The sequence below is a fragment of the Bos mutus genome, chromosome 6 (assembly GCF_027580195.1).
Source record: "Bos mutus isolate GX-2022 chromosome 6, NWIPB_WYAK_1.1, whole genome shotgun sequence".
Lineage (NCBI taxonomy): Eukaryota > Metazoa > Chordata > Mammalia > Artiodactyla > Bovidae > Bos > Bos mutus.
The window spans coordinates 102731275-102752902 of NC_091622.1; the positions used below are offsets into that span (position 1 = coordinate 102731275).

The 21628-nt window shown below is 50.3% G+C and overlaps 1 protein-coding gene across 1 annotated transcript in view; it reads left to right on the forward strand.

Moving 5' to 3' along the window:
* The first annotated feature begins 319 nt into the window (after positions 1 to 319).
* The window catches only part of JAKMIP1 (janus kinase and microtubule interacting protein 1), a 153636-nt gene continuing 132327 nt past the window's right edge, over positions 320 to 21628 (forward strand). Inside the window, exon 1 of the mRNA XM_070371875.1 lies at positions 320 to 563. The gene's annotated coding sequence lies outside the window, so the exon portion shown is untranslated. The remainder of the gene's footprint in view (positions 564 to 21628) is intronic.

The window sequence follows — 21628 nt, forward strand, 5'->3', positions numbered from 1 at the left end:
GAGCTCAGCAGCGGGACCCCCGCTCCTCCTGGGCACAAGTCGCCGGGTCCACTGCGCAAACTCAGGCCTCCTCGAAACTCTCCTCCTGGCGGCAGAACAGCTCCCGGCAACGTCCCCGGGCTGGGGCGGGGCAAGCGTCCGGCCCTACCCTCTGACTGGCAGGAGGACGGGCCAACCGGAGGGGCGCCCCGGGTGAGGGGCGGGGCCGCGCTGCGAGCGGGGCGGCGGGCGGCTGAGCGAGCTGCAGCCGGGAGTGTGCGGCACGCGCCGGCCGGCTGCCCGGAGCACGGTCACCCGGCGTCGCTGCACCTCGCCCCTCGCCCAGCCGAGCTACGCGCGCATCAGCCCGTCTTTCTCATTTGCTTCTTTCGATTTTTTTTTTTTTTTTTAAATTTTGCATGAATCCTTCTTCCGTTCCGTTTTGTCCTTTTTAAGGCGGGGGCGGTGGCAGCGTAGCTCGGGGCGGGGAGGGGGCGGCCGGAGGATGCGGTGCGGGGCTGCACTCGCTACGCCCGCTGCTGCTGCTGCTGCTGCTGCCCGGCTCGGGCCTGAGCACCGAGCAGGTGGGTACAGGTGCGCGGGGGGGCGGGAGGCGCGCGCTGGTCAAAGGGAACCCGCGGACCCTGCGATCGATGGGGCTGGCACAGTGGCAAGGGAGGCAGTGACCGGTGCCGCCCCGCCCCATCGCCCACCTGCCTCTACCCTCCTCCAGCCTTTCGCGCCCCCTTTAATACCGCTGCCACCTTCGCATCTCACCTCCGAGGTTCCCCACCCTTCCGTTCCCATCCCCCACTCCCTTCCAAATCCCCCTGCGGCGTATCCCGTCCGGAGGACTCCGCGTCGCCTCCCTACAGACGCTTCCCCCGCCTCTCTTCCTCACGCCACCCCCATTTCCACTCCTCTCCCCATTCCGCCCCCAATCTGTGGAGGGGGATGGGGACCCACCGGGTGCCTCCCGGGAGTGGCGCGGGGGATGGGGGGGCGTGGTCGGCCGGTTCCCTGGATGTCCCACCCACTGAGTAGGTCTGGGTCCCCCGGATCTCGGCCGGGCGAGATGGCCCAGAGGATGGAGCCCCAGGGCCGCGCCTTGGAGGCTGGGGGCCGGGAGGGCGAGGCCGCCCCACCCCACGCATTGCACACCCCCACGCTGCTCCGCCCACGTGGGCGCCGGGGAGGAGGCTAGAGAAACGCGAAGAAAGGCTGGTACCCACCCTCCTGCCTGGCCGGCGCGTCCTGGGCGCACTCGGCCTCCGGAGATGGCGCACAGGGATTGGTTCCCGCGGGGCCCGGCACCTTGCCGGATGCCCTGCGTTCAGGCCAGCCACCTCTCGGGCCTCCCGCGCCTTCGCCCCCCGGCCCCTTCGCTCCATCACTCCACCCTCCTGGCTTCAGGCTCCTGCGGATCCGGTCTTGTCATCCCTGATAGAGGCTGCTTCCCACGCTGGAGCCGTTTACCTAAAAGCAGCCACCACCCACCCTCCACCCCCACCTCCCGCGTACACACCACCAGCACCATCCCTCCCCACACACTCTGGTCTGCCCTTCTCCGGACGTCTGGGGCGGCCTGGGCTCTGCGCCAGCCTCTGCCCAGCTCTGTAAGCTCCAGAGATACTGTATCTAACCCTGGTCCTCCTCCGCCACCCCCACCCCTTCCTTGCACACTCACAGGCACACTGTCCTTGGCCTTTGCTTGTGCTGTTCCCCCTCTTGGAACATCCCTACTTCAATTGGATAGCTCCATCTAGAAGAAGGCAGGGAGAGCACGGCGGGCCACCCTCCCCTGCCCCCCACCTGAGTGTCCCTGTATGACAGAGCTGGACACACTGCCATCCTATCCAATAGCCTCCGCCTCCCTGATCAGACTAAGAGGTCCTGGAGTAGGGTGCAGGTAGCCTCAGCTCCTCACAGGGGGAGTCACCCAGAGTAAATATCTGGTCTAAGGGTATACCGCCTCCCATCTCAGGGTGACCCACTGGTGGGGGCCAAGGCTATAGGAGGGGCCCGCTTCTTTTCCAGGGCCTTGAGCAGGTGGGTGGCTCTCCCATGAGCCGGAATGGATGAGGAGGAGGGGCAGATTTGGAGATGGGATGGGGTGGTTAGGAGCCCCCCTTCTTTCCTGCCCCTAGGATGCTTGTCCAGCAGGACATTTGTTAACTTGCTGCTCTGAGCAATCTTTGTTTTGTACAACTCGGTGGAGGCTAATGGATGATTGCAAAGCTTTTGTTGTTGAGACGCCTGCCTGTGGTTTGTAATGCTAAACATCCCTGTTCAGTCTGGGGTGGAGGTGTTCACTCTTGCCTTGAGTCTTGTCCTAGCGAGAAGCCCCTCAAAAGGGTCAGAATATGGTTCCAGCAAATGAATTCATTGCCATTTTTTCTCCTTCACAAATCACCTACAGCTCCCCCTGCCTCCATGACCTCCTCACAAGTTCTTCCCATCCCGGCTTCCCTGGACCACCTCTCCCTCTCCCTGCCACAAAGTCTGAGGCAGACACGCCACCCCTGTGTCCCCAGATTGTCTTCACATTTAGGGGTTCCCCACAGGCTGTGTTTCCTCCCCAAAAGTTTCCCCTCCTTTGTGTGTCTGGAGAACTCCTATTCATATGACATCCCAGCTCTCGTGGTGGGAGATTCTGTGGTGGAGAGTCTTGTGGTGTTCCTTGATTCTGCTCAAACAGATTGTGTGGTTCTCTTATCTCTCACGTCTCTGCTGGCTCAGACGGTGAAAGAATCCGCCTGCAGTGCAGGAGACCTGGGTTCGATCCCTGGGTTGGGAAGATCCCCTGGAGAAGGGAATGGCAACCCACTCCAGTAATCTTGCCTGGAGAACTTCATGGACAGAGAAGCCTGGCTGGCTACAGTCCATGGGGTTGTAAAGAGCCGGACACCACTGAGCGACTAACACACACTTAGCTCTCGCAGAACCTTATATCCGTACATTGTATAATATTTATGTCATTTTTCCTTAAGAAGACCTTGCCCACCAGAGATGAGAGGCACAGTGAGATCTGAGAGGCAGCACGTGATTGGTGGGGCTCTGTCTTCCTGGGGAGGCACCTGTACTGTCAGCGCTATAAGAGAGACACGTGCAGAGAGAGAGAGCATGACAGCTCCCTTCCTCCAACTTGAAGGCTTCACGAGGAGGGGGCAGGATGGAGCCCCCCTCCCTTTTTTTTCCTTTTTAAATTTATTTTTGGCCATGCTGGGTCTTCATTGCTGTGAGGGCTTTTCTCGAGTTGAAGAGAGTGGGGACTACTCTCGAGTTGCGGTGCATGGGCTTCTCATTGTAGAGGCTTCATTTGTGGAGCACAGACTCTAGGGTGCTTGGGTTTCAGTATTTGCAGCACGAGGGCTCAGTAGTTGCGGTTCCTTCCTGGGCTCAAGAGCACAGGCTCAATAGCTGTAGCGCCCTGGCCTAGCTGTTCCGCTGCATGTGAAATCTTCCAGGGCCAGGGATCGAACTCATGTCTCTGGCATTGGCAGGTGGATTCTTTGCCACTGAGCCACCAGGGAGGCCCCCGGAGCCCGATTTCTTAGTGCACAGAGCACGTTGAGGCTGGGAGATGAGTGGCAGAAGGAACAGTTTCTGAGGAAGGCATTAACCAACAGCAGTTGCCCCTGTGTGCTGTGGTTTGTTTATCTCCCTAAGTGTTAAGGGACCCTCTTGCCAATGCAGGAGACAAGAGGCTGGGGTGAATCCTGGTTCTTCTCTCTCTGCCTCCTTCCCCTCTGTGGTTGGACCAACCTGCAGGGCTCCTGAAGCTGCGCTCACTGGTGTCCTGTTCTTGACAGCTGTGTGATCTTGGGCAAGAGGATTAACCTCTCTGAGCCTCTATTTCCTGTACAAATAAGGGCAGTGGTCCGACTTTGGCTTAATTGGTGTGGGGATCAGAAGTGTGGCCTCTGGGCATCCGAGGCACTTAAATAAGTGGTGATGATGATGATTCAATGGACATGAACTTGGGCAAACTCTGGGAGATGGTGAGAGACAGGGAGGCCTGGCATGCTGCAGTCCATGCAGTCCCAAAGAGTTGGACACGACTTAGCGACTGAACAGCAACAACAGGATGATGAAGGAGTGTGTGATACGTGATTTGGAAAAATAAACCCTTTAGCTTTGTCACAGAGTAAACGCCCAGGTTAGAGGCCCTCACCTTCTTTGTCCTTCCCAAGCTAACATCGTCAGGCCAATAAGCTAAATATTCAATAAGCAAGAATGAACGATGAAAGAGATGGGTGCCATGTTGACTAATTCCAACTGTGCAGACTTGTGTGAGAAGGTGCTGAGAACGGTGCCAGAATCCTGAACTCAGAGTCCACTGGCCCCAGAGCAGATCCTCTGATGCCTCTTTTGTCTGGACTTTTTCCTGCTCACTGCTGGAGTCATCTCCATCCATTTCTTAGGAAAACTCTTTAAAAAATTATTGAAATACAGTTGATTTACATTGTTATGTTAGTTTCAAGTGTGCAGCAACATGATTCAGTTATATATATATTTCAGATTCTTTTCCATTATAGGTTATTACGAGGTTTTGAGCCTAGTTCTCTGTGCTGTATAGTAAGTCCTTGTTGGTTGGTTCCCTGTTTTAGGGAAAACCCTTAATGAAAATAATGATCATAGGCTGAAGCTACCAGCTAGGTGAGGTGGGCTGTGAAGGAACAGGGCTGGGTTACAGGACGTGTGCCGAGGAACCAGCTCAGACCCTACTGGCTGTGTGACCTTGGGCAAGTCACTTAACCTCTCTGTGCCCAGTTCCTTTCTCGTGATGTTCACTGAAGGAAAACAGCTTTCTATGGTTGCTTAAACTCCCACTCTTGCCATGAATTATCTTAATTTAAACTGCCTAGCAGCCGGCAGGGTAAGGATTGCATGAACCCCCTTGTTAGGGGCTGTGTCTCGAGATGGAGCTGGAAGAACTAAGCAGTGGTGGAGGCGGGGGATGGTCTCCGTCCAGAGCTTAGGTGTTGCTCCATGAAGCACGCCGATTCCTGTAACGGAAAGACAACTTTCCTGCAGGACTGGTGTGAGAAATCAATCAGAAGAGCCTTCTTAGTGCTTTTAATAGAAACATGTTACCTTAAAGCCAGTAGTAGCTGTTGGTGTTGCTGTAGCCTGAGGCTCAGAAAAAGGCCTGCAGGCTGGCCACCAGAGGGACCTTGGCTTGTCACTCTAGCCCTGAATGCCTTCGGAAAATGTTTTCTTTTCTTGTGCCTTTCCAAAGCCAGAGGGACAGCCCGGGCACCGTGGGTCAGCAGTGAGGAGCAAGGGCCAGGAAGGGGGTCCTGGGGTCCTCACGGTGTGAAGGGCAGGGGTCAGGAGCCTCACCTGTAGGGAGTGGGAAGGGGCACTAGTGCTTGAGGGAGTGGTCCAGGAGGTCTTAATTACCAGGGTGTAATTAACATGCTGGTACCCAGCAGTGGGGCTTCCCAGGTGGCGCCAGTGGTAAAGAACCTGCCTGCCAATGCAGGAGACATAGAGGTGGGTTGGATCCCTGAATTGGGAAGATCCCCTGATCCCCTGGAGGAGGGCGTGGCAACCCTCTCCAGTATTCTTGTCTGGAGGATCGCATGGACAGAGGAGCCTGACTGGCTACGGTCCATAGAGTTTCAAAGAGTCAGACACGACTGACACCATTTAGCTTGCATGGGGCAGCAGAGAGAGGGCACTGGGGTTCTCAGAGTGAGGGAGGAGCCAGCTCCCCAGTGGGGAGGGGGCCTCTGCTCTTGTCTTTGGTGATAGTATTTATTTTCAGAACCACAAGGAATACTGTTCCTCTCACTGAGATCTATGGAAATGAATTGAGACAAATGCTGTTTTCCTTAATGGAAACATTGCCTGAGTACATACCAAAGGCCAGACTATCTACAAGCTATGGCTCATCCACCCGGTGCTTGATGTTGTAAATAAAGTTTTATTGGCACCCAGTCATGCCCATTTGTGTACCTGCTGTCTATGGCTGCTTCTGCCCTATACTGGCAGAGTTGGGCAGTTGGCGCAGACATCTGTCAAGTCAGAAACATTTACTACCTGGCCCTTTGCAGAAGTTTGCTGCCCCCTGGTCTGTGCTCTCTCCCTGGTTTGAGTTCACCCAGTCCTGAACACAACCCCAGGGGCTTCCCTGATAGCTCAGTTGGTAAAGAATCTTCCTGCAATGCAGGAGACCCTGGTTCAATTCCTGGGTCGGGGAAGATCCCCCTGGAGAAGGGATAGGCTACCTGCTCCAGTATTCTTGGGCTTCCCTTGTGGCTAAGCTGGTAAAGAATCTGCCTGCAATACGGGAGACCTGGGTTCCATCCCTGGGTTGGAAAGAGCCCCCGGAGAAGGGAAAGGCTACCCACTCCAGTATTCTGGCCTGGAGAATTCCATGGACTGTATAGTCCATGGGGCCACACAGTCAGACGCGACTGAGTGATTTTCACTTGGATACAACCCCGGAGGAAGATGCTTGCATTTCTCATTTTATTGGTGGGCACATAGAGGCTCTGAAGTCTACCCGGGGTCACAAAACTGGCAGCCCATGTTTTTTTTTTTTTGAGAAGGGGAAGAATTTATATTTTTTGTTAGCTTCTAATTGAATCTTATACATGTTCAGAGAATGTGGTTCCGTATGATACCTATTGTTAAAAATTTCGATTCCACAGTTTCTTAATGTCCCGGTACCTGATGACTTCTTAAAATATCTTTTAAATATATACATATAGTTCAGTGGCATTGAGTATTTCATGGTGTTGTGTAACCACCATCTGCATCCATCTTCAGCACTTTTCCGTCTTCCCAAACTGGCAGGTCACATTCTTAACCATGACCCCATCCTGCCTTGTGGGTGTTTTGTAGAAAAAAGCAAGCATCAGCAGCATTATAATTTAGCACAGGAGGCTTTGGTGGAAGCCTTGGGACTGGATGCTGGTTCTGCAACATACTGACCGTGGATGATGGTCTGTTCCCTTTGAACCCTCTGGAGCTCAGTGGCTTCATTTGTGAAATGGGCATAGCCCCAGGCCCTGTCCCTGCAGACCACGTGGGTGTGAGGATGAGATGCAGAACAGAGGGGAAGGCCCAGCCTCGTGTGCTAGGTAGTATCTGTGATGCTGTCCCTGGAACAGCCACACCTGAAACAGCTGTGAGGTCGGTCTGTCCTCTCTGTGTGGCTCGTGTGTCCCTTTATCCTTTCCAGGTCCTGGAATCATCCACAGGCCCCGTCGTGTATCCTAAAGCCCCAGCTAGACCCCAGGGGACCCGTGTGCTGTGTGGATGCCGCTTTCCTGCCGTCCTTTCTCCCCTGCGGCCCAGACTTGGCTGAAGGGCCACTCTAGGGAATGAAAGGAGGTTCTGTTGCGGCCATCCTGGGGCTGCCAAGGGCCGCCCATCGTGGCAGTAATGCCCTTGTATGTGCCAGGTCAGGGGATGCGCTGGCTCGGCCTGCTGGCCCCCAAGCCTCCATCTCGGCTGTATTTTGATACAGGAGCCCTGGACTGGCCCCTGGCCCCTTCCCCAGGCCTGGGGGGAGTGGGACACACCACCGAGGAGTGTCCTGCTGCCCTTGTGGGACAGACCCTGAGGATTCCAGGCATCTGCAGTGGAGGCGTGCTGCCGTCCATGGGGTCGCGAAGAGTCGGACACAACTTAGCGACTGAACGGCATCAAATGGTGGAGGTGAGAGTGATCTGGTAAAGTCGCTTTCTACTTCTTCTAGCTTTGGAAAGTCCATCTTCTCTCTTTTCCATTTCTATTCTGGTACTTCTGGAGGCTGATCCCTCCTACCTGCTTTCTGAGACATGGGGTTTTATTTTATTTAGCAGAATCACCACCTGACTCTTCTGTCGAAACAATTCTTTTTTTTCCTCCTTTCCCCTGTACTTTTTAAAGCTGAGCTGGAATTCAAGATTAGCCATTTTAAAATATACAAATTAGTGGCATTTAGTATTAATATATTCACAATGTTGTACAGCCAATACCTCTGGGTTTAAAAACAGTTTCATCACCCCCAAGGAAAACCCCTTCCCCCTCCCCCAGCCTTTGGCAGCCACCCACCTGCCTTCTGTCTTTGTGATTCCCCTGTTGTGGAATTTCATATACACGGACTCATATATAATGTGTGGCCTTTTGTGTCTTCTTTCACTGAGCATAATGCCCTCAAGATTCATCCAGATCATAGCATGCATCCATACTTCAGTCCTTTTTAAGGCTGAGTAATGTTCCATTGTAAGGATTGGCTACATTTTGTGACCTATTCATTATTTCCATTTCAAGGATGGACGCTTAGGAGGTTTTCACCTTTTGGCTATTGTGCAGACTGTTTGAAGCATGGCTTAAAGTGTTAAAACTTTCTTCCTGGGGCCCTAGCTGCCAAGGTTCTGTTCTGGTGTTTCCACTCTCTCTTCCCAGTACTCACTAATTCATCTGTTCAGACACTCATCAGATAGCTGTGGATGTGTCCTCCCTGCCCAGTTCTATGCTGGGGACCTCCAGCCTTGACTTGCTCTTGATATCTGGAGAACGGTTTATTGATTTCTCACTTTCCAAGCCAGAGTGTGGGAGTACCCAGAGGCAGGAGGGCCGGCACGGGGCACCCGAGTGGCCCAGAGAGGCAGCTGGCACAGTCAGGGAGCCCAGCCACCTTTCTGTGTGTTCCTGGAATGTGCCAGATGCTTTGCAGTTAGGTCTGCCCCTTGCTTCCTGGCCTCTTCATCTCCTGCCCGCTCCAGAACTGGCTTCTTCTCACCCTTGATATCAGCTTAAATTTCCCCTCTTTGGAGAGGTCTTCCCTGCCCTTCCCTGGGAGATGCCCACCTGCCCCGTCCACTGTTACTGTCCCCTTTGTCCCCTTGTTGCTTCTGACATGAAGATCTGAAGTGGGTTTGTTTCCCCATTTGTGATCATGGCCCTGGTCCTCATAAACTAGACTGAAAGCACCGTGAGGGCAGGAACCTAATCTGTCATATTTTCTGTCTCCTAGCACAGGACGTAGGCATGCAGTAGGTGCCCAAGAAATGTGTTGCTACCGCTTGGAGTCAGATGTGAGTTAATTTCCTAACTTCACCTTGCTAGCTTGATGATCTTGAGCCTGTTACTTAATCTTTCCCAGCTTCACTTTTTTCTTCTGTTCAGTATGGAGAAAGTCCAGTGTCCTGAGCCCTTGGGGTCAGTGTGGAGGTCAGAAATAACTGTGTAGATGGCCCAGAGCCTGTCGGTATACAGTAGATGTTAGTTAGCGCTGCTGCTGCTGGTGGTTCCAAAAGTAGTGCTCAGAATACTTGTGAATGAGTCTCCTAAGTCATGTGCTCGTGTGCCCTGGAGAGTGGAAAATGTACTCTGAATTTCAAAGACTTTGTGGGAAAAAGAGAATGAGGAAGATCTCAGTAATAACTTGAACATTGATTACTTGTTACAACGGAACCATTTTGGATATATTGGCTACGTGAAATGTATTATTAAAATTAGTGTCACTGGTTTATGTTTATGTTTTTTAACGTGGGTACTAGAAATTTAAAATTGCATTTGGGGTTCACATTGTATTTGGGGGGACAGTGCTGCTCCAGAGGTTGGTGGCTTTGCCTTTGTGAAGTGTGTGGCCCTGGGTAAGTGAGTCACATTTCTTCCGTGCTTCAGTTTCCTCCTCTGTAAACAAGAAGCTCGATCTGATGACGAACAATGACACTGCACATTTGAGGGCCTCCTGTGTGCCCCTGAAAGGACCCATAGCCCCATGAACACGAGTGGCTGGGTCCCTGCCCATGGCAGCTTTCAGTCTGAGAGAGGGGAGACCCAAATAAAACACAAACCCCGCCACTAAGACTGTGATTACTCTCTGAAGGGTGTAAGTAAGGATACCTGACAAATAATGGTAGAGTGAAGAGGGCTGGGTCTCTAGCTCGGAGAGGTCAGGGCTGAAACTTCAAAACCTTGGCCACCTGATTCGAAGAGCTGACTCATTGGAAAAGACCCTGATGCTGGGAAAGATTGAAGGCGGGAGGAGAAGGGGACGACAGAGGATGAGATGGTTGGATGGCATCACCGACTCAATGGACATGAGTTTGAGTAAATTCTGGGAGTTGGTGATGGACAGGGAAGCCTGGGGTGTTGCAGTCCATGGGGTCGCAAAGAGTCGGACACGACTGAGTGGCTGAACTGAACTGAACTGTGAGGAGAGCTGGGGTGAATCCACCTACAGCCTGGGGCATGATAAGCTCTAACTGGCAGCCAAGATGAACACTTTGGGATGACCCGAGAGCGCTGAAACATTGGGCCACTCTACTCAAAGTCGCCTCCACTCAGCGGTTCTGGCGTTTTTCATCCCTCTGCATATAATAACTGTACCAGAATTTTTATGTTCTGTGAAGAATTTTCAGTTCATTTCTCAGAGGCCCCCCGGGGAATGTGGGCTTCCCCTGTGGCTCTGCTGGTAAAGAATCCGCCTGCAGCGCGGGAGACCTGGGTTTGATCCCTGGGTTGGGACCATCCCCTGGAGAAGGGAAAGGCTACCCACTCCAGTATTCTGGCCTGGAGAATTCCATGGACTGTATAGTCCATGGGGTCGCAAAGAGTCCGACACGACTGAGCGACTTTCACTCGCCCAGGAATACGGAGATCTCGCTTCTGAGCATCTCGTGGGCGGGGCTGCGCCATGGTCAGCGCTGATTGGATGAGGGCCACTGATGCTCTGGTCGTGGCAAGCCTGTCTTCTGGTGTTGTGCGCCTTCACTGCTGGAGACCGCATCTTCTCTGCTTTCTGCATTTGGGAGGGAGGCTGTATTGAGCTCCTCTTGATCTTGCCAGAAGCCACGAGGGAGACAAATCACTTCACCGTTGGGAGCTCTGGTGGTGAGGGCCGCACCCGGACCCCGGCCAGGTGCGTGTGCTTCACGTGGAGAAATGCCGAGGGAGGCTTTGTCCCAGTTTTTCACGGGTCAGGGGCATTCTCATCTTCCACACACACACACCTGCCAGCAGGTGCCTGACCTTGTGCGCCTGCTGGGTGGGGGCTTAGGGGTGGGCCTTGCACACGTGTAAGTGAAAATGGGTTATTGCGGGCGACAGTGAGTCTTCCTCTCCAACCCTCATTGGGCCGCACTTATTGCTGGAGAACGAGTGACTTACCTGAGGTTGCCCACGTGGAAGTCGAAGTGGTGGGGATGGGGGGTCAGATCTCTGGCTACTCTGACAGTTGCTGATTACTTCTGAAAAGAGTGCAGCCACCTTCACCTGTGTTCAAGGCCCCCGTGGCCTGCTTCCAGCTCATTTCCTGTATCTCCCCCAGTGAATGGTACCCCTCTCCTAAGCACTGTCCCTTCTCCTAGACCCTTGCTTGCCAGCTGCCTCTGCCTACAACAGCTCCCTCACCCACCCCCGCTTGTGAAACCCTGCAGGCTCCAAAGCCCAGCTTGGATGGTGGGGCCCCAGGAGGGACCTATCAGCTTGATCTTCAAGTGAAGATACAGTGAATGAAGTCAGTGGGGCTGGATTAAGACAGGAAGAGCCTGGAGGCAGAGGAACAGACTAAAGAGGCTTCCTCCTGCTCTGCGCAGGGTGTCAGGGCCTGCCCCTGCGTCTGTCCTCCCAGGCCTTCACCAGAGCATGCATCCAGCCATACTGTCTGCCTGCCGTTCCTGAGGGGGTCCAGCCTTTGCACATGCCGGTCCCTCTGGCAGATCTGCCCATTAGTCTTCCCTACCCCATTCACTTGATGAACATCCTCTGCATGTGCTGAGCGTCCATCATCAGCCTTATTTCCTCCAGAAAACCTTCCTTGACAGTACTTCCACATTTGCAGGCCACGTTGCATGTGTCCCTGGGGCTCCTGCTGCCCTGGATTCTGTATTCCAGCTGCCAGTGATTTGCCGGACTTTCCTGCTAGACAGAAGGTTCCAGGAAGTGGAGATGCTGCCTGGTCCACAGGGGGCCTCCCATAGCCCGGCACAGGGTCGGGCCACCGTGGGTGGTCAATAGCTTTTGGCCTTTAGCCTCAGTGTTTGGTGTTGATAGTATGATGACTGATTTGTCTTCACGTCTGAGCCAGGAAATGAAAAATGAGTATGTTTCATCTGCCTATAATGTCAGTGTTGGGAGGGACCTTAACCGAGTGCCGTTGGTTCTTCTCTCTGTTGTTTGCATCGAGTCCATTCTGCCCTTAATAAGCCCCACTCCTTCATGGCAGCGGCCACCTCTAGTGACATCAACTCTCCAAACCTTGGATGCCTCAGTACTTGCGACTGAAACATCCCTGGTTGTTCCGTCAGTCCCGAGATGACAGTTGTGAGGCATCTTCTGTTGTTGTTTAGTCTGTAAGTTACGTCTGACTCATTGTGACCCCATGGACTGTAGCCTGCCAGGTTCCTCTGTCCATGGGAATTCCCAGACAGGAATACTGGAGTGGGTTGCCATTACCTTCACGAGTGAAGCTTCTATGAAACTTAATAAGGTTTTCCTTCTGCACAGGGGGGTTTCACTGCCTTACCGTGCAGCCTGCTTTTACTTTAGGGCAGAAAAAAAAATGTTGGAAAGCTGTTCTTCAGAATCCAAACCATGTTCTTGTGTTCACAGGTCATACTTCTTGTTAAAGTGGTCTGATTTTTCCATTTCTCCAAAGCTGCACCTCAGAACATGCTCTGGAAGGCACATCTCTCTTTGGAAATTGGCAGGGCTGCGTCGTGTGCCAGGGCAGCTGGGCAAGTGAGCTCATTAAGCCTGGCAGCAATTAAGTTTCTGTGGCAAGTCTTGGAGCCTTTCAGAATCAGGGCCAGAAGAGGTTCTTTTGCCCACCAGACACCTTATTTTGAACAAAGGCCTGGATGCCCCCCGGATTCTGCCTAATCTGTTTAAACTATTGGGCAAATGGGTGTTTTACTTGCATGATCTGTCTCTCCCTAGAAATTTTCCAGATACCCAGGACGAGTCCAGTTTATGAGGGCTTGGGCATTACAGATCCCCTGAGTTTTCTATAGACATGGCTAAAGGTGCATGCAAGACATTCATGCATGCATGCTAAGTCCATTCAGTTGATTCCCCACTCTTAGTGACCCTATGGACTATAGCTGTCCATGGGATTCTCCAGGCAAGAATACTAGAGTGGGGTGCTGTGCCCTCCTCAAGGGGGTCTTCCTGACCAGGGATGGCACCCACATCTCATTATGTTTTCTGCATTGGCAAGTGGGTTCTTTACCACTAGCAAGATGGATGCAAGATACTTCATACCAAAATACATAAATAATCCTGTAGCTGGAGAGGATATCAGAAATTGGGAGTGCCCCAGCTAGAAGATGGGGGAGGAGTTCTGGGTGCCCCAAACCTCAGGTGTTTACAACATACATTGTAAATTTTGGATTTCATAATTCATAAGCTCCTGGATTGTAGTTTCACTTTCTGGAGCAGAGGGCTTTGTAGGTAAACTAAGAGGTGGTGGGGAGGGGTGTTAACACTCCCAGGCAGGCATGTGCGCTGATCATTTTGTGGTGTCTTACCTGTTCATTGTTGCAGCTGTAGAACAGTCTCTTGCTCATTAGATCTTTGTTAGCATCTGTGCCAGGTCTGTGAAAGCAATGCCATGGCACTTGAAAATACCTGTGGAACCATCCTTTTCCACCTTGGTCTGAAGCACTGAATTGTTATAACACTTCTCATCATCACATGTCATGAACAGGATCCTCAAAATGTTGTGAATGGCTCTATCTCTCCTCTGTGTGGGAAGGTCAAACTGTAGCCTCAAATTCTCCACCCCAGGAAGCTGGTAATGGACATTATTATAGTTGGTGTTCCATGACTACTGGGTGAGTAATTGATTTGCTTCTGTTTACCGGAACCAGAGAGAAAAAATCAGGATGGATTAGAAAGTGAACCATTTAAGAACCTAAAAATTGTGGGAGAGGTAATTTTGTATCTGAATTAAAAAGAGTTAGCTCTTTGAAGTTCTTGCTGTGACATTGGTTTGATTCATCTAATGCAAAATAACATAGTAAAGGAGGAATAGAGGAACTAAAATGACATGGGACATATAGAAAACAAAAAGTAATGTGGAGGATGTAAACTCAACTATATCAGTAATATTAATAACATTAAATGTGAATGGATTCAACAAACCAATCAAAAGGCAGAGATTGTTAGACTGTATTAAAATGACTTAACTTTATGGTGTCTACAGGTGTATACCTCTTTAGACTCAGATATACAAATAGATTGGAAATAAAAGTACGGGAAAATATACACCATTCGAAGAGCAACTATACGAAAGCGACAGTGACTATACTGGTACCATGTGTGGGCTTAGTCGCTCAGTCATGTCCAACTCTTTGCAACCCCAGGGACTGTTGCCCACCAGGCTCCTCTGTTCATGGGGATTCTCCAGGTAAGAATACTGGATTAGGTTGCCATGCCCTACTCACTGCTATCATACCAGATAGATTTAAAATAAAAAAGCAGAGATAAAGAGGGATATTTTATACTTACATTTAATTACACAACCTAGACAGCATATTAAAAAACAGAGACATAAGTTTGCCAACAAAGGTCCGTCTCGTCAAGGCTATGGTTTTTCCAGTGGTCATGTATGGATGTGAGAGTTGGACTACAAAAAAAGCTGAGCGCCGAAGAATTGATGCTTTTGAACTGTGGTGTTGGAGAAGACTCTTGAGAGTCCCTTGGACTGCAAGGAGATCCAACCAGTCCATCCAAAAGGAGATCGGTCCTGGGTGTTCATTGGAAGGGCTTATGTTGAAGCTGAAACTCTAATACTTTGGCCAGCTGATGCGAAGAGCTGACTCATTTGAAAAGACCCTGATGCTGGGAAAGATTGAAGGCAGGAGGAGAAGGGGATGCCAGAGGATGAGATGGTTGGATGGCATCACCGACTCGATGGACATGGGTTTGGGTAGACTCCGGGAGTTGGTGGTAGACAGGGAGGCCTGGCATGCTGCAGTTCATGGGGTCGCAAAGAGTTGGACACGACTGAGCAACTGAACTGATACTGATACTGAATGATAAAAGGGTAAATTCAACAAGAAGATATAACAATTATAAACACATACGCACCTAACAGCACAACACCCAAATATATGGAGCAAACACTAATTGAAAAGAACGGAGAAGTAGATAATTCAGCAGTAATAGTTGGATATTTCAATATCCTACTTTCAGTAATGGATAGAACAACTAGCTGTCTAGTAAGGAAGACAGTAAGGAAGTAGAAAACTTGAACTACACTATAAACTACACTATAAACCAATCGGACTTAACAGATAGCAATAGAATACTCCACCAACAACATCAGAATACGTATGTGTATATATGTGTTGTGCTCAGTCATTCAGTCACGTCCAACTTTTTGCGACCCTATGGACTGTAGCCCACCAGGCTCCTCTCTGTGGGATTTTCCCAGCAAGAATACAAGAGTGAGTTGCCATGCCCTCTAGGGGATCTTCCCAACCAAGGGATCGAACTTATCAATCCCACATTGCAGGCGGATTCTTTACCATCTGAGCCACCAGGAGATCTGTGTGTGTGTGTGTGTAAATAACATATTTTTAATTGAGGTATAATTGAGGCATAATACATTAGTTTCAGGTGTATAACATAATGATTTGATATTTGTATACATTATGGAATGATAACTGCAATGTCTAGTGAACATCTGTCACTATATATAGTTACTTAAATTTTTTTTTCTTGTGACAAGAACTTTTAAGATATTCTCTCTTAGCAAGTTTCCAATATGCAACACAGTATTACGAACTATAGTTAGCAAGTTTCAGATATACAAAACAGTATTATTAACTGTAGTCACCATGCTGTATGTTACATCCCCATGACTTTTGTATTTTGTAACTGGAACTTTGTGCTTGCTGACCTCCTTAGCCCATTTTGTCCACTCTCGTACCCACCCCCCACCCCCAGCCTCTGGCAACCACCAGTCTGTTCTCTGTGTCTGTAAGTTTGGTTTTGTTGTTGTTATTTTAAGATTCCACATATAAGTGAGGTTCATGTGGTATTTTTCTTTCTCTGTGTAACTCATTTCACTTAGCATAATGCCCTCAAGGTCCATCCATGTCTCACAAATGGCAAGATTCCATTCTTTTCTGTGGCTAAATAATATTCCATTTTATATCTATCTATTTTACATTTTATTTATCCATTCATCCACTAATGGACACTTGAAAGTCAAAGTGTTAGTTGCTCAGTCGTGTCCAACTCTTTGCAACCACATGGACTGTAGCCCGCCAGGCTCCTCTGTCCATGAGATTCTCTAGGTAAGAACACTGGAGGGGGTAGCCTTTCCCTTTCTCCAGGGGATCTTCCTGACCCAGGGGTCAAACCCGGGTCTTCCACACTGCAGGCAGATTCTTTACCGTCTGAGCCACCAGGGAACAACCAGGGAACTAGCCGCCAGTGGACAACCTAGTGGGTACTTAGGATTTTTCAATCTCTTGGGCATTATAAATAATGCCTCGGTGAACATAGAGGTGCATATATGTTTTCAAGTTAGTACTTTCATTTTCTCTGGATAAATATCCAGAAGCAGAAAATGCCAGATCATGTGATAGTTCTACCTTTAAGGTTTTGAGGAGCCTCCATACTGTCGTCCATAGTGGCTACACCAATTTACATTCCCACCAAGAGTGCACACAGTTGCCCTTTTCTCCAGTTCTTCACCAAGAATATACTTCTCAAGTGCCCATGGATCAATCTCCAGGATAGACCATATGCTTTGCTGTCAAATAACTCAATAGACTTCAAAGGATAGGTATAATACAAAGTGTGTTCCCTGACCACAGTGCAATGAAATTGGAAATCAATAGCAGCAAACACAGGGCCTGGTCCACAGCTGATGCTCAGTTTCACCCTTGTCAGGCTGTCATCTCCAGCCCCTGCTTTTTTCTCCCTCCTCATCCTCCATTGCTCCTCGTTACCCCTTGGACCGCAGTGAACTACGGACTTCCTTACCCGCCGTTTCCAGCGTGTTTGCTCACACTGCTCACTTCTTAGAATGCCTAGTCCTCTGCCTTCTCCACCCTCCCCGTCTTAGGAGGACCTACCTGTCCAGGCTTCCATGACCTGCCTTAATGAGTCACACTAAGGAGATTTTGTAATGAATAGATTACAGCAGTGGTTCTTCAAGGAGGGTCCTGGACCAGCAGTAGCATCCTCGCTTGGGAACGTTTCAGAAATGCGCTGTCTCAGGCCCCACCCTGAGCTGCTGGATCAGAAACACTGGGTTAAAAGTCAGAAATCTGGGTTTTAACTAAATCTGTCTGGGGAGTTCTGATACCCGCCCTCCCTCCAGTTTCAGAATCAGAGTAGGCAGAACTGGTCCCCCACTTCTCTTGTAGTTACACAGTCGGGTTGTTTCTAAAATAGCTGGCAACTGGCTGATTCCCTCCAATAAGGATGAATCACATTTACCATCTTGCTGGATCTGTAGGTGAGACTGCTGCTGCTGCTGCTGCTAAGTCGCTTCAGTTGTGTCCGACTCTGTGCGACCCCATAGACGGCAGCCCGCCAGGCTCAGCCATCCTTGGGATTCTCCAGGCAAGAACACTGGAGTGGGTTGCCATTTCCTTCTCCAATGCATGAAAGTGAAAGGTGAAAGTGAAGTCGCTCAGTCGTGTCTGACTCTTAGCGACCCCATGGACTGCAGCCCACCAGGCTCCTCCATCCATGGGATTTTCCAGGCAAGAGTACTGGAGTGGGGTGCCATTGCCTTCTCCAGTAGGTAAGACTAGGGGACCTTAATTCATAGCATGTAAAGGGTAGTTCTCCACCCAAACATGTACAGATGTGAGAGTTGGACCATAAAGAAGGTTGAGTGCTGAAGAATTGATGCTTTTGAACTGTGGTTCTGGAGAAGACTCTTGAGAGTCCCTTGGACTGCAAGGAGGTCAAGCCAGTCAATCCTAAAGGAAATGAAATGAAAGTTGCTCAGTTGTGTCCGTCTCTTGCGACCCCATGGACTATACAGTCCATGGAATTCTCTAGGCCAGAATACTGGAGTGGGTAGCCTTTCCCTTCTCCAGGGAATCTTCCCAACCCAGTGATCGCACCCAGGTCTCCCACACTGCAGGCGGATTCTTTACCAGCTTAGCCACAAGGGAAGCCCAAGAATACTGGAGTGGGTAGCTTATCCCTTCTCCGGGGATCTTGCCAACCCAGGAATCAAACTGAGGTCTCCTGCATTGCAGGCGGATTCTTTACTAACTGAGCTACTAGGGAAGCTATCCTAAAGGAAATCAACCCTGAATACTCATTGGAAGGATTGATGCTGAAGCTAAAGTTCCAATACTTTACCTGATGGGAAGAGCCGACTCATTGGTAAAGACTCTGATGCTGAGAAAGATTGATGGCAGGAGGAGAAGGGGGTGACAGGATGAGATGGTTGGATGGCATCACAGTCTCAGTGCACGTGAGTTTGAGAAAACTCTGAGAGATAGTGGAGGACAGGGAAGCCTGGTGTGCTGCAGTCTGTTCAGAGGTGACTTGACGACTGAATAATAACAAACCACCTAAGCAAGCACACATTTCAAATTGGTGCTCAGGGTGAAGGGTGTGTCAGCTGTCAGTGGCTTCCTGCAGAAGGAGGCCTGGCCCTGTTACTCTATACTCTGTCCCTCAGGGTGCTGGGCGTGGACTGCTTCATCATTTCTAGGAAAGGAGTGAAGGCAGTGGAGTGTGAAACCAACCCTGAGCCAGGAGTCACAGGCTTGGGTTTGAGTTCTGCCCACCCCCTGCCTGTAATGCTCTGCAGGGGTCCTTCCTCTACACAGTTGTTTGTGGAGTGCCTGCTGTGTGCTGGACACTTGCTTTCTGCTCTCCTGAAGCCCATTGAGCAAGGGTGATAATCAAAGATAATAGTAGAATGACACAATACCCTTCCCTCTGTCTGGGTCTGTTTCCCCATCTGTAATAATGAAGCGGGTTTTTTTTTTTTTTTAATTGTTTTAACAGCTGATCTCCTCCCCCAATATACAAAACAGGGAGGAACTAATTTACCATCACATTTATTTTATGACTTTAAACTTACAGCGTTTCAAATTATGAGTCAGCCCGTGAGAACAGTGAGGTTGGTCTGATGAATACAACTTTCAAAATTAAGTTTGGAGTGTTACTTGGGCTTTATTGTGGGTGTGAAACTATTCTGGTTTGAGAATCTTTTACCCACCACATTTGCAAATGGTAGCGTTTTTGTCAACAACTTGTCTTGCCTTTTGGGGATCCATTTTCCTGGACATGATAGGAAAGTCTCAACACCAAGAAATAAACAAAGCTGAGCGTTCACCTAGTAGCCAGGTCCATGTGCTGGAGTCTTTTGGTGTGCATCTCATTTGAGTTTGCATGCTCTGTCTGTAGTTTAAAATTATTGCACCAGAAAAGAAAAATAGAATCAAACATTGTTGCTCCAACACCCTGATCTTTAAGATCCCTAAGCACCTTCAGGGAGGACCAGGGCTCCATGGAATGTGGTTTGGTACCCAGGCCTGGTCGCCCTCTCCCAGTGCCCCGCAGTCCTGATGGTCTGCTCTCTTAGGTGCTTCTTGTTGTTGTTGTTCACTCACTCAGTCCTGTCCAATTCTTTGTCCCTGTGGACTGCAGCACGCCAGGCCTCCCTGTCCATCACCAGGTCCTGGAGTTTACTCAAACTCATGTCTATTGAGTCGGTGATGCCATCCAACCATCTCATCCTCTGTCACCCCCTTCTCCTCTTGCCCTCACTCTTTCTCATCATCAGGGTCTTTTCTAGTGAGTCAGCTCTTCACATCAGATGGCCAAAGTATTGAGCTTCAGCCTCAGCATCAGTCCTTCCCATGAATATTCAGGACTGATTTCCTTTAGGATGGGCTGGTTGGATCTCCTTGAAGTCCAAGGGCCTCTCAAGAGTCTTTTTCAGCACCACAGTTCAAAAGCATCAGTACTGGCCGCCATCTCTTCGCAGACACCTGTGTCTCTGTGTTGCCATCTGCTCCTCAGTATATCACATTGGGTTGTTTGTTCCGTCTTAGCCTCCAAATGTCCTCACATCCCTAGGACCATGTTCTGGGAAGGAAGCACCTCCAGGAATGTCATTGATGGAGCTGACCCAGGCTGGAAGAAGAGCCACATTAGAACCACACTCACTTCCCAGGTCTCTGTGAGCAGACCTTGAGTGTCCAGTGCTCTCCAAGGATAATCTAAGGATGCTGCCCACTCACTTCTTCCTCAAAACGGACCTTGGGTTACTGGGTTACTGGGAGTGTTTGGAAGGATGATCAGTCATACCGAGAAAGGCTGATGTCTTTCAGAAACCATACACCTGGCTGTGTCACCCCTCTGTTCAGTGGGCTCCCTGTGTCCTAGGATGAAGCCCACACCCCCTGTCAAGACATCTGTGGCCTCATCTCTTGATGCTCTTGCTTTCATCCTTTATCTTCATCTGCTCTGGCTACTATAAGAAAAAATACCATTGACTGGGCAGCTTAAACAACAGAAGTTTATTTCTCACAATTCTGGGGCTGATCAAGGTGCTGGCTGATTCTGGTGAGAGTTCTCTTCTGACTTGTAGGTGGCTGCCTTCTCACTGTGCATTCGTTAAGTGGACAGAGAGAGAGGAAGTAAGCTTTCTTGTGTGTCTGCTTATTAGGACACTGATCCTGTCATGTGAGCCTAATCACTTCCCAAAGGCTTCATCTCCAAATACCATCACATTGGGGATTAGGGTTTCAACATATGAATTTCTGGGGGACACAAACATTCAGTCCATAACACTGCCCCTTGCCTTATGTAACAATCTGTCTTCCTTGAGTTTGCCCTCGTTCCTCCTGTCTCTGTACATCTGTTTTCTTGCCATAGCACACCCTTTCTGCCCCCTCTAAAGGTGGCTCAGGCTCATACCCTCGGGTACTTCCTGACTCCCTAGGCCCTGCATATCTTTCTGTCCCAAACTTGGCCAAACTGTGAGGCTATTGTCTTTCATAGTTTTTCTTCCGCACTGGTGGGAGTCCAGGACCTGGGTGGGATTTGTGTCTGAGGCTTCTGTGCCCAGGACAGGGCCTGGAAATGGGCAGCCACTGGAATGTTGAGTGAATGAGTGAATAAACAAATGAATTAATGAATGAATGGAGTGCATGCTCCTGCCCTTCCTGCCTCAATGCCATTCAACCTTCTTTAGACCCCTGCTGCCTTGTCTGCATGTCTGCATTTCACTCCTGCCAGGGTCCATGTCAGATGTCTCTTTCTTCACACTCTCCTGGGAGCCACAGCCCCAGGTCTGCAGTTATCACCTGGGCTTGTTACATTCATTTCCTCGCCTGCCTCCCTGACTCAGCTGAACTCCTCATGCGGGTGGGGTCACCACTGGGACACACAGCCCTGAGCCATCACATTCAAGGGACTGGGCAAATGTCTGCACCAGATGACGTCATCCTTAAGCCTCTTCCTTCCCTGTGATGGTAGTAACCTGGCAGTGAGTAATCTGGCCATACGTTCTTCTTGGTCCAGGCACCCCAGCCCTGTAGCAAACCCCCGGTCTCACCCCGCTTGTTTCAGCTCAGCCCTGTGCAGCTCTGGAGTCATTCTCTTGAGAGAAGCCAGGATGTAGATGAGCTCTGTGTGCCCCTCCTCCAACTGTGCACACAGCAGGTGCTCTGTAGTTGTCTGGCGAGGAGTGCCCTAA